Genomic DNA, 12,666 nt, shown 5'->3' on the forward strand with positions numbered 1-12,666 from the left:
CCTTGTCAGGCATTGTTCTAGGCACTGGGCCGATGATAATGAAAGAAAAAGGCGGGCAAGAATTTCACTCTTTGTGCATCTTATATTCTAGGGGTGGGTGGGAATCATGAAAAATGTAAGTGTGGGAATTAGATACAATTTTTTAAAAGCAAGACTAGTATATATATGGTACATATATACAATGGAATACTATGGGGCTATGAAAAAGGAAATATTACCTTTTGCAACAATATGGAGGGACCTGGAAACTATTATGTTAAGTGAAACAAGCCAGGCAGAGAAAGAAAAATATCATATGACCTCACTCCTTTGAGGAATCTAAGGAATAATGTGAACTGAGGAATGGAATAGAGACAGAGGAGGGATCAGAGGGACAGAGGAAAAGAGGACAGAGGGAAAGGGGATGATAGGAGGGGATAAACCTGAAGGGAAGGGGGGAGGGCACTGTAGGGAGGGGGCAAGGGAGATGTTGAGGGGAATAGGGGGGAGGGGGGAGGCATTCGGGGTGACCCTAGAATCTATGTAAACACAATTAATTAAAAAAAAAGAATATTTAAACATTAAAGTCGCTTCTCATGTGTTAATAACAGTGCTATGGTTGTTAATACTGCTGTCGACTTTACATTGTTGAAATATTATTGTGGTATATTTTATTAAATATTTTAACACATAAAAACAAATAAATAAATAAAAGCAAAACTAGTAAGCACTCAGTATACATGTCTCACCTACATGTGAAGCACTGCACGGCGCATTCCTCACTGCGCAGGTGCCAACCAGCTTTCCCAGGATCAGTCCTGAGAATTAAAACGAGCCCCAGTTAGTTGACTTAAAACCTAAGTGAGTCTTTGCTTCACTTCTCTGATGATCTAGTTATGCGCGTCCCTCCTGGTTACGTCCAGAAATAGAAGTGCTCCAAATCTCTTCCCAGCAGAGCTGTTACATGTGAGAGACGGGGCTTAACCTACAGGAGGTCACTGGGGACAATGAAGTATGTTGTTTGTTGTTTTTTAATCTCAAAACTGAAAGGTTCACTCTTGTGGCTACTGTAGTGAAGAAGAGATAAGCTGTGTTCCCTGCTGTCTGGGGCCGGCAGAATCAGTCAGTTTACGTTAGTCGTTTGCTGTGTGTACAGCTGTTTCTAAAGCCCTTTTCTATCCATGATCTCATTTAATGCTCACAATCTCCCTGGAAGGAGAAGGAGAAATGAGGGCAGAAGGAGACAGAGGAGGAAGGGAGAAGATGATAATGGTAATGGGGATGATGAGATTAATAGCTACTTGTATGGGCACTGGCTGTGAATTACGAGCAATGCCTCCTTTAGTAGATGAGCAGGACCAAGATCCTGAGGCCCAGGCACTCAGTGGCAGGGACAGGTCTGAATCCCAGGCCCAGCCTAGTGCTCTCTTCACTGTCCCCTGAATTTGCACAGAAACAGGCAGACTTAGGGTCCTATTAGTCATGTGACTCCAGTTGCCTCCTAGAGCACCCCCTCCCTCCCACCACCTCGAGCACAGAAAGGTTCACAGCAAGACCCTCTAGTGCACTCAGTCTTGGGTGGTGCCCTCGCCCCCGTGCAGGCACTTGGGCTGTGGCTTAGTTGTCCATCACATAAGCTGGATAGCACCCAGGGAAGTGTTCAGCTGGGCATTTTAACCTGACTGATTCAATGGTGCTATTCAGGAGCATGGCATGTTGACTTGGCTGTTTTGACACTGGAACATTTTGACAGTCTAAAGAAAGAACATTTTAAAATATGTTAAAATTTCAGCTTACAATGTTTGTTTTAATACCTAATGATGTGAACAGTTGATGTCCTTGATTCCACCCCTGTGCTCTGAATATGAGGTCCTAAAATGGGGAGGCTCTGGGTTAGGGTTGGGTGGGAGTGAGGAGGATGTGATTAAAGCAATATATAGATGATGTATTAAAGAATTGTACACTTGACAGCTATACATGCTGTAAAGCCAGTAGCCACGGCCACCATCACAGCCACCTGGCCCAAGCAGGGTTGCATTTGATTCGGACAGATGGTAATGAGACAACAGAGCCAAGAACTGGTGGGCCACTAGCTTTAATCTTAACTTGCACCCAGCGGGTGAGAAAATACACACAGTGGGAAAACCCTTTCCATTCAGGACTCCCAAAGCCACTGACTTATCCGAGTTTTCTAGAATCAAAGGTTTCTGTCGGGAGCCAATCAACAACTGCTGGCTGACAAGGTCACAGCAGGAGAAGACCCACAACTGCTGGCTGACAAGGTCACAGCAGGAGAAGACCCACAACTGCTGGCTGACAAGGTCACAGCAGAAGAAGATCAAAAACTGCTGATTGACAAAGTCACAGCAGAGAAGACCAATGGCTGCGGGTTGACAAAGTCACCCAAAGGAGAGACACAACGATACTTCCCCCTTTGACTTTTTGAATTAATCTGGCCTTATATCCCCCCTTTTCTGGGTGTGTGCTATTATTTATGGCACAGGGATAATAGTACCATGCTTTCCCTATAGATTCGTAGTGATTTCTTTGGAAATAAGACAGAGTCTGTGAGTTCCACAGAAAAGCCTGTAAGCCCCTTGAACTGGGCTCATAGACATAAGAGGCTGGCTATGATATCCCTCATAAAGGATTGAGTTTGTAGGAGAATTTCTTCTTATTAATCATGTTAGAAAGAATAGATTGTGACTTGTGAATGGGTAGGAGACAGTGGCTGTGCACAGAGCGCCTTTCGGCCTTCACTTAATTCAACATTTTTCCTCCCTAGCCTTTTCATGTGATAGAGTAGAGAAACATTCCTTTCTTCTTGCTTATTTGATCTGCAGATAGTGGTACACTCTGAGAAGAATAGAGTTAGAACTTAACTAGTGTTTAAATATAATAAATAAGTAATATTTGACTAGACAATAGTATCTTAGGTAAGGTATAGTAGGATGGCCCATTGTGTGGCCTAGGATGAGAGCGCAGTCGGCAAGAAAAGAATGTTTTACTAAGAGAATTGTCTTTTGACTAAAGGCAATTGCTAGGCTTTCTCAATGAGATGTTCTCATGAAATTTATATGCTTTCCAAGATTCTTTGATAATGAGAAAAATGTAGGGGAATCCATAGAAGTAATAACAGTTAATGTCTTATGTTGCTACTAGGCTATCTTGCAAGTACACTCTGTATATCTTTGGGTGAAAGCTACTCTTAATGTTATGTCAATTTCTTTATAGGCAAGCCTTTTAGAATCTTGTGAGAAAAAGTAGGACACTGCTTAAACTCAAAGCCATTTACCTGAGCAAGCAGTGGTCCATTGTTAGTCCTTAATGATTTCGTCTGCTAATCTCTCTCTGCCCCTTGACTCACAACAGCAGTAAAGTTAGTTAACTATTAGTACTAATACTTTAAAAGCTTTTACCGATGTTGTTATCGCTATTCAAGTTATTTTGTATTTTGAATGATTTGCTACCTGGTTTGTGATTTATAGATATAAATTAACTGTTATCCGGAAACATGTAAACATAGTGAAACAGAAGCAATGATTAACACCATGTAATTGTAACTCAGTGTGTGTGTATAAAAAGGGAGCTATACTAGCATTTGGCAGAGATGCCTGGCAGTAAATGCTAACCAGAGAATAAAGAGAAAGAAAAGAATTCGGCTCTCTCACTCGATTTCGCCGACGCCGTCTCCTCCTGTGGGACCCCTGGATGCCCCCCCCGGGCTGGACCCCGGCAGGTTTCTACCTCACCAGCCTTATTCACCTCTGTTTCCCATCTCCTTCTCTGCACAAACTGGCTTCTCCTTCAGCACTCCAGTATCTTGGCTGCCTCTTCTCTGCAATGCTAATAGGAACAGAGAGAGAGAGAGAGAGAGCCCCTAGTCTCCCTTATTTTATAGTGTAGAAATTAAAGCCCTTAAGCCAATATACAAATAAAGAAGTCTCTGATACAAAGCCACTTTTCTGAGGCATAAATGGGATTCCTCATAAGAGTGCACCGCCCCACATCATGCAACAGTCAAGGGTGTGGGGAAAAGCTTAGTGTTGAGAAGATCTTAGTATTAAAAGGATGGGAAAGGCTTAGTCTTAAAACAAAGCCTTAGGCTATAATGACCCTGCCTGCTTACAGCTTGTTCCCCACACCCACTGCAAACTATAAGTGAGCAAACATATATATCACATTTACAAACTTACTTGACCCACACATGCATATTAACCAATGTCACTCCACTGCTTCCCCCAGGGTTTCCCTGTAAGGGCACTTGGATGTGGTGTGTGGACACGGACACTGCTCTTTCTTACAACTGCTTCTGTAGTGTCTTGGGGTTTTGCTTGCTCGTCTTTGGCTTTTTCAGTTTGTGAGCTGCATTCATAAAAGCAAGAACTCAAATCGAAAGGCTGTCTCAACTCACGAACATAGACAAAAGTAAAGTGGTTAACAGGAGAGGGAGTAGAGGAGGGGAGTAAAGAGCGACAAATATATGGTGATGGAAACTGAGCTGACTTTGGATGATGGGCACACAATGCAGCCAGCAGTTCAAATCCTATAGAGATGTTTACCTGAAACCTATGTATTTTTATTTTATTTTTTTATTTTTTTATTTATTTTTATTTTTTAAAGAGACAGAGAGTGAGTCAGAGAGAGGGATAGACAGGGACAGACAGACAGGAACCGAGAGAGATGAGAAGCATCAATCATTAGTTTTTCATTGCGCGTTGCAACACCTTAGTTGTTCATTGATTGCTTTCTCATATGTGCCTTGACCGCGGGCCTTCAGCAGACTGAGTAACCCCTTGCTGGAGCCAGCGACCTTGGGTTCAAGCTGGTGGGCTTTTCCTCAAACAAGATGAGCCCGCACTCAAGCTGGCGACCTTGGGGTCTTGAACCCAGGTCCTCTGCATCCCAGTCCAATGCTCTATCCACTGCGCCACCGCCTGGTCAGGCAAAACCTAAGTATCCTTATTGATCAGTGTTACCTCATTAAATTTAAGTATTAAAAAGTTAAAATAAAGAAAGGCTGTCTCAAATCCCAGCTTTATAGGAAAGTTGTCTACTGAGAACATGAGCTTTCAAGTCAGGCAGACAAAGGTTTAGCCTGGCCGCTATCACTTTCTTAATTGATCAGATTAACTTCTCTGAACCTCAGTGCTATGAACTGAATTGTGTCCCACCAAATTCATATGTTGGAGCTCTAATCCAAATCTGATGCTATTGGAAGAGTGGGGTCTTTGGGAGATAATCAGACTTAGATGAGGTCATGAGGGTGGGGCTCTCCTGATGGGATTAGTGCCTTTACAAGAAGAGACACCAGAGAGCTTTCTCGCTTTCTCTTTTTCCTCCCTATGCAGCTCTCTTGGTCATCTCCCACCTCCTTCCCAACTCCCATGTGAGCACACGGCGATAAGACAGCCATCTGCGAGCCAGGAAGAGAGTTCTCATTATAACCTAACTGTGCTGGCACCATGATCTTTGACTTGCCAGCCTCTAACAACTATGAGAAAGTTAATTTCTCTTGTTTAAGACACCCAGCCTATTATTTTATGGCAGCCTGAGCAGACTAAGACACTTGGTTTCTTCATTTGTAAAATGGAGGTTATACTATCTCTACTTTGTAGACTTTAAAGAATTTGAACAAATTGTATATGTGACTAGTAGCTTGCATCCATATACTAAGACATTTTTAGTTAATATCACAATCATTATTATGATAATTATAAACAATAATATTAGGGGCTCAATATTCCACTGAAATGAATTACTGAGATAATACAAGTTTACTTTCTTAGGCAACAAACTCTAAATTAAAACACATTTCTAGACCAAATAATGCACATCCCATCTTTCCTGCCTTCTTAAATAGTATCACAAAAGCAATCCCTTGTAGTACAGAACATCAGTAAGAGTATGGTTTTGTGAAAGTTTTGATTCATGTATTTATCCATAAAGTGTAGGAGTGTTCTGAAATGTGTGGTCACGTGTATTTGCTGGGCATTTTATGTGCTTCCACGCCTTCTGTGTATCTTTATTGATGAGGTGTTTCTTCAGGTCTTCCATCGATGTTTTTCTTCAGACTCTGTTCCACTTTATTTTTAACAAGTTATTAGCCTTTTCATTCAGTCTGTGTGTCACCCTAGTGGTTACTATTTTTATAGCTTTATCATTTCTCCACATTTTAATATTGTTAACATTTGTCTTCAAAAAAAAATCAAATTTAGGAGTTTCAACCAGGACCAATTCTACATAAACCTTTTACTTCCATGGGGCAAAATTTAAATCTTGAAATATAATTCTTTTTAAATTAATTTATTTGAGGGGGATAAGATATTTTCTCCCCCCCCCCCCAAGTAGTATACATCACTGTGTAAGTTTAAGGCATACAAAGTCATAATTTGATTTGCCTATATTGTGAAATGGTTGCCACAATATAGAAACAAACAAAAATTCTCCTTGTGATGAGAACTCTTAGGATCTACTCTTTTAATGCCCCTGTGTACCACACGGGATGTGACCTGGAGGCATCGTGTCCTGTGTCACATTCCCAGTGCTTATGTGTCTGGTCCCTCTGCCCCTTGCCTCTGGTGACCACACATCTGATCTCTTATGCTATGAGTTTGGTGTGTGTACATGTGTGTGTTTTAGATTCCACATACAAGTGAGATCATATGGCATTTGTATGACTTTCTTCACTTAGCAAATGCCTTCAAGGTTCATCCATATTTTTGCAAATGGTAGGATTTCCTCATTTGTATGGCTGAATAATCTATCTATCTATCTATCTATCTATCTATCTATCTATCTATCTATCATCTATCTCTTTAATCTACAAATAAATAAAACAACTTCTTTATCCATTCATCCGTCGATGGACACTTAGGCTGTTTCCATGTATTGGCTATTGTAAATAATGTTGCTATGAACATAGGGGTGCAGGTATCTTTTTGAGTTAGTGTTTTCATTTCTTTTGGGTGCATTCCCAGGGGTGGAACTGCTGGATCATATGGTAGTTTGTTTGCTTGTTTTTTTCTGAGGAAACTTCATACTGTTTTCCATGGTGGCTGTATCAATTTACATTCCCACCATCTATGCATTAGATTCTGTAAATACACTTTATACAAAAACATATATAAATGGATGACAAGTGCACGACTATATGTTCAATGTATTTATTTAGCAGGGAAATTCAGTGAGATAACTCATCTACTAGGATGGCTAAAAGTTTCATGATGGACGACGCTGTGATAGAGGCAGGAATGTGGAGCAACTCGAGTGCTCCTGCATTGCTCTGTGCAGGGATGCGAATTATACAGCCATGTTGAAAAGGAGTCGGGCTGTGTTTTACAGAGTTAGACATATGCTCACCATACAACCCTGTGATTAAACTTCTTGACATTTACCCCAAAATAATGAAAAAATGCAGTCAGAAAAAGAACTTGTACATGAACATTCTTTGCATTATTCATAATAGCCCCAAACTGGAAACAACCTAATGACCAGCCAGGTAAACGAATTGTAGTGTATTCATACTATGGAATATTATTTGGCAATAAAAAGAAACAAAACATTCATATACACATCAAATGCATGAATCTCAAAAAAACATGGAGCTCAGTGAAAAGACTATATGTGTGGTTCCACTTGCATGCAGTTCTGGGACAGGCAAAACTAGGGTCGCAAAAAGCATTCCTGTGTTGGCTGAGGACCAAGGTTCGGTGGAGAGGACCAGCTGCCCAGGGGCAGGAGAGTGTTCCGGTGATGGCAGTGTCCCAGATAATTTCTGTGGTGTGCTTATATGAACATAGACAACCACCAAAGTTAATCAAACTCTATCCTTAACATAGGTGAGTGCTACTGACTGTAATTAATACCTCAATACATCTGCAGAATAAGAAAATATTTTAAATATGAAAAAGCTGAAATTTTTTAATTGAATTTTTTGAGGTGACATTGTTTAATGAAATTATATAGGTTTCAGGTGTACAATTCTATAATATATCATCTGTGTATTATATTGTGTGTTCACTCCCCCCCCCCGCAAGTCTCCTTCCAACACCATTTCTCCCCTTTACCCTCTTCTACCTCCCACCCCCTTTTCCTCTAATATTCACTATACTATTGTCTGTGTTTATGAGTTTGTTTGTGGTTTTTTTGTTTTGTTTTTTGCTTATTCCCTTCACCTTTTTCACCCAGACCCCTCTCCCTCTGGCAACTGTCTGTCTCTTCTCTGTATCTATGGGTCTGTTTCTATTTCGTTTGTTAGTTTATTTTGTTCATTAGATTCCACATATAAGTGGAATCATATGGTACTTATCTTTCATTTCTGAGTGCTAGCAAAGACGCAGAGTAATGATAACTATCATATATAGTTGAGGTGTAAAATTGTATGGCCTCCCTGGGAAATAGGTTGGCAGTTTTCTTTTAAAGTTAGAGACACACTTAACTGTATTCCATTCCTAAGTATTTACTCAAGAGAAATGAAAACATATGTCCACCAAAAGACTTCTATATAAATAATAATAATAATTTCACTAGTAAGAGCCCAGAACTAGAAACAACCCAAATGCTCATCAGTAAGTGAATGGATATACAAACTGTGACACATTCATAACATGAAATACTATTCAGCAATAAAAAACAACTAGCTACTGGCATATACCACTCCATAGATGAATCTTTAAAACGTTATGCTGACTGCAAGAGGAGTGTATCTTATATGATCCTGTTTACATGATCTTTTAGGAGGAGCAAAACTCTAGTGATGATGATTGAAATCACATTCATCATTAGCTGGCCATGAGGGGACTTGATTGTATAACGGTATGAGGGAACTCTTGGGGGTGATGGGTCCCATTCATGGGGACTTTTCGTCACCACTGTTTGATGTGAATTCGGTACCTCTCTGGGGATTCTCTCTAATGGGATTGATTCTCTTCACTGAGCGGTGATTCTGGGACAGGGATTGCATGTTTAGTTTTAAGTACTCATCTTGCTTTCTGCAAATGCAAGGTTGTTCCTCCGACTCCTGGAAATATGACAAGGGCTGGCTTTCCATCCAGGGCCACTGGGTCCCTTGTTTATCAGTCCCTGTCTGTGGCACACACACAGGAAACTTGAGGCCATTTAGATAATTTCCATGGGGAAAAATCCTTGTTATTTCAATGATCTAGTGACAGTCATTTTTTTTTAAGTGTTTTGCTTTATTCAGACAATTGATCCTCTGGCCCACTTTGGGGGTGGTGGTGGAGATGTACCATGTTCTGACGTGGATGCTTCTTTTAAGGGTTGGGACAGGTATTAACGGCGTGCCAGCAATGTGCCAGGCATGGGGCTCAGCACTTTATGGGCATATTATTTAATTTTACTTTCTCAATGTTCGTGTCAGGCACCTCCTAATTTCTATCTTCCACCTGTAGCTGAGAGTTAGCTTGGGTAAGCAATGTGGCTCTTAAATTGTGAAATTGGATTCAAACCAACCTAGGGGCTCACTGACACCCAAACCCATGATCTTTGTGCTACATCTCACTACAAAAAACATTGATGGCCCAGAGACGGCTAAGGAAGCAATCCCACTTTCACCAGGGCTGAAATGCCACCGGCCTGGATTGCCTGCAGTGGGTCACCTGCATCTCCATGGGGGCAGTGAAAGGATTCAGCTGGTTCGCACTGGTTCGGCAGAACTGATACCTAATTTTGTGTTGAGTTCGGCAAACCTGTTAAAATGGCACTTGTCATCAGGTGCTCTCTAAGGCGGGCACCTGAGCAGCTGCCCAAAGTGGAAATCACAAATTTACATTCCTTACTTTTTTTTTAAGTTGGTTTTTTTTTTAGATTTTATTTATTCGTTTTAGAGAGAGGGGTGAGAAAGAGAGAGAGAGAGAGAGAGAGAAGGGGGAGGAGCAAGAAGCATCAACTCCCATATGTGCCTTGACAGGCAAGCCCAGGGTTTTGAACCAGCAATCTCAGGTTCCAGGTTGACACTTTTATCCTCTGTGCCACCACAGTTCAGGCTCCTTATTCTTTTTTAATGTTCATCTGTGCAACAGTGTATTCTAAGCACCCACAGTAATGTTCATTTTGTCCATAGGTGAAAAAAATTGCAAGTGAGGACACCAATCAAGAAGCAATATGGAAATGTCTTAAATAACAGTTTCATTGTTTTTGTCAGGTATTATTTAATATTTTTTTCATTAACATTTTAAAACTCTTTCTTATAACATAATCTAGTTTTGTGTACCTCTTTTATTGTTCGTGTTTAGTATTAAAGGCATAAAAAATAAACTGCCTTTTGGTATATTATTTTTTATATATATATACTGAAAACGGTCATTAGGGCGGAGAACCAGTTGTTATATTATTTGGATCCCACCACTGTGTAGCAGGTGTAAAGACCACAGCTGGGACGTGCTACTACCATGTTGCCCCCCCCCCCCCAGCAGCAACCAACAGGGCCTGTCTCTGGAGCCCCTGAGAGTCTGGCTTGATGTGATCCCCCCTAATTTTGCAGAATGTGTGCCTCCCAACCTTTCAGAAACTGGGAAGATGCCACAAGTTTCTTGTGAAAAGACCAACCGAAAGTTCTCAGGGTTTTGAGAGCTTGTGTTACCCTTCCTCTATCAACACATTTTACACCAGATTGAATTCCTCCTCTTTATGCGGGAATTCAGCCCTGTGCACCAGAATACCACCAGAGCACTGAACAGTAAGAGCAAACATGTCTTTCATTTTTTGTCCTGCTGCCCCTGTGATGGTAACAGGTGGCAAAACCAGGCAGGTGTGTAATTCTGCACGGATCACCCTGGTTCCATGGGCTCCCTGTAGGCAGGCTCTGCTGGACTGGGTGGAGCTTGTTGCTGAGCAGAAGAAATGTTTTTGTGCATGTTTGAGGCTGGGGGAAGGTTCATGGCCAGGTCACAGCTCCAGCATTCTTTTCTGGGCTGCAGGGGCAGAGGCAGCAGGGTCCCATGGGAGAAGCCCAGGCGGCAGATCTTGGGAGGCAGAGCTGCAGCTGCTGTGTTTGGTTTCCCTTTGGTCCCAGGGATTTAGATAAAAGGACTACTTTTATTGATTGGGGAGTCTGGGGAGGTTGAAGGCTCTAGAAGTCAGCCTTTGACGTATTGTTTTTCTAAGCAAACGTTTGTTGAGCATTTATTGTGTGCCAAGCATCATGCTAAATGCTTTTCATGTATTATTAGGTTGAATCCACATGACAGCCATTTGGCCGAGGAGGAGACTAAGGCTCAGAAAGGTTAAGAAACCCTCCCAAGGTCACAGAGCTTATAAGGGGTAAAGCACTTGGGTCCTGGAGCCCTGTCTTGCCTGGACCATTGCAGTAGTGCCTTACTCTTTTGGTCCTGCACCTTTCTAATTCATCAGCTGCTCTGCCACCAGAGTAGTCTTTCTAGAACCCAGCCTTGGTCTGCAAAGTTCATGCTGTAATCTGAGCTCCGCTATTCCTTCCTGCCAGAGTCCCACTGAACTGGGCCCATTGACCCTGGGCTCCCCTTCCTCACACTTGCCGTCCCCCAGAACACCTGAGCCCAGGCCTCTTGCCCATCTCTCAGAGCCACTCTCCGAGGCCCGTCCTGCCAATCACAGCTCCTCTGCCAGCCCCTCTGGCCCCTGGCATGCTTGGCCTCAGTCAGATGGGCAGGGGGTGTATTTTGTTTGTCTTCCCATCCTGCTGCTTGCCTGGGAACTGGCACATAGTAGGTGTTCTACTAATGCTTGTCACAATGGCAGGTATGGAAAAACCTACCCTTTTGCCCCTTTATTCTTAGTACCCAAAGTGCGTCATGGTGTCAGGACTCTTCTAGACCCTTCCCCGATCGTAATGGGCCTCATCCCGCAGGGAGGGCCGGGCTGAGTGGCCTTTCCCTACATAGAAGTGAAGTCACAGGAAGAGTTGGCTGGTGATTTGAGATGAAGACACTGGCTCTGGGGTGGGCAGGCTGGCAGGCTAGCAGGCTGGGGCAGGAAAAGAAAGATGACCCCAAGGCCCGCCTTCCAGAAGGTGGAATGGGGCCCAGCCCTGGGCCAAGAGTCTGGCTGACTCTGGACAGATATGGAAGATGCTGGATAAGGTATGGGGATGGCCAAGAATGGACATCAGAACCACAGGGGCACGGGAGAGGGCAGGTGGGGGGACTTCTGTGAGTGCAGGTGTCACCTGGCTAGCAGGAAATGGGAGGAGAGGGGCTATCCATTCTGAGATCACAGAGACAGGAGTACATTGGATACCATTTGCTAAAATGAATTAGGACTCAGTTGGGTATTCAGGTTGCAAAAGACCTCAGAGGTATTACTGGGGGATCAGCATTACCCACTCTAGTTAATGAGCTGATAATGCGTCCCTGGGAACCTCGCACTGAATCCTAAGGGGAAAGCTCTGGGCCTCAGTTTCCTTGCCTGTGGCGTGAGGCCTTGGTGTAGCAGCTTTCCTACCACACAGGTGGTGGTGTCCAGGGAAGAGAGACTCTCCCCTGGGGGCAGTGACGGAGGGCGAAGGGGCTGTTCGGGTATGCATCACTGGTGGATCCTGGACATCAGCAGTCACTCTCGGGGCCAGATTGAGCACGGCTATCAGCTAGTTACATTTCATTACAGGCTACATCGACTCTGCGTGTCAGTGAGAGTCTCTGGGTGGGGTCGTCTCTTGCCATGCCTGATCTACACGCAGGGCACAGGTGG

The 12,666-nt window shown here is 43.0% G+C and overlaps 1 long non-coding RNA gene across 1 annotated transcript in view; it reads left to right on the forward strand.

The window, feature by feature from the left end:
• Positions 1 to 10,161, forward strand: part of LOC136333411 (uncharacterized) — a 157,563-nt gene extending 147,402 nt beyond the window's left edge. Inside the window, exon 3 of the long non-coding RNA XR_010731029.1 lies at positions 10,064 to 10,161. This is a non-coding gene — a long non-coding RNA (uncharacterized lncRNA). The remainder of the gene's footprint in view (positions 1 to 10,063) is intronic.
• The last annotated feature ends 2,505 nt before the right edge of the window (positions 10,162 to 12,666 follow it).

The sequence above is a fragment of the Saccopteryx bilineata genome, chromosome 4, assembly GCF_036850765.1.
Source record: "Saccopteryx bilineata isolate mSacBil1 chromosome 4, mSacBil1_pri_phased_curated, whole genome shotgun sequence".
Taxonomy (NCBI): Eukaryota; Metazoa; Chordata; class Mammalia; order Chiroptera; family Emballonuridae; genus Saccopteryx; species Saccopteryx bilineata.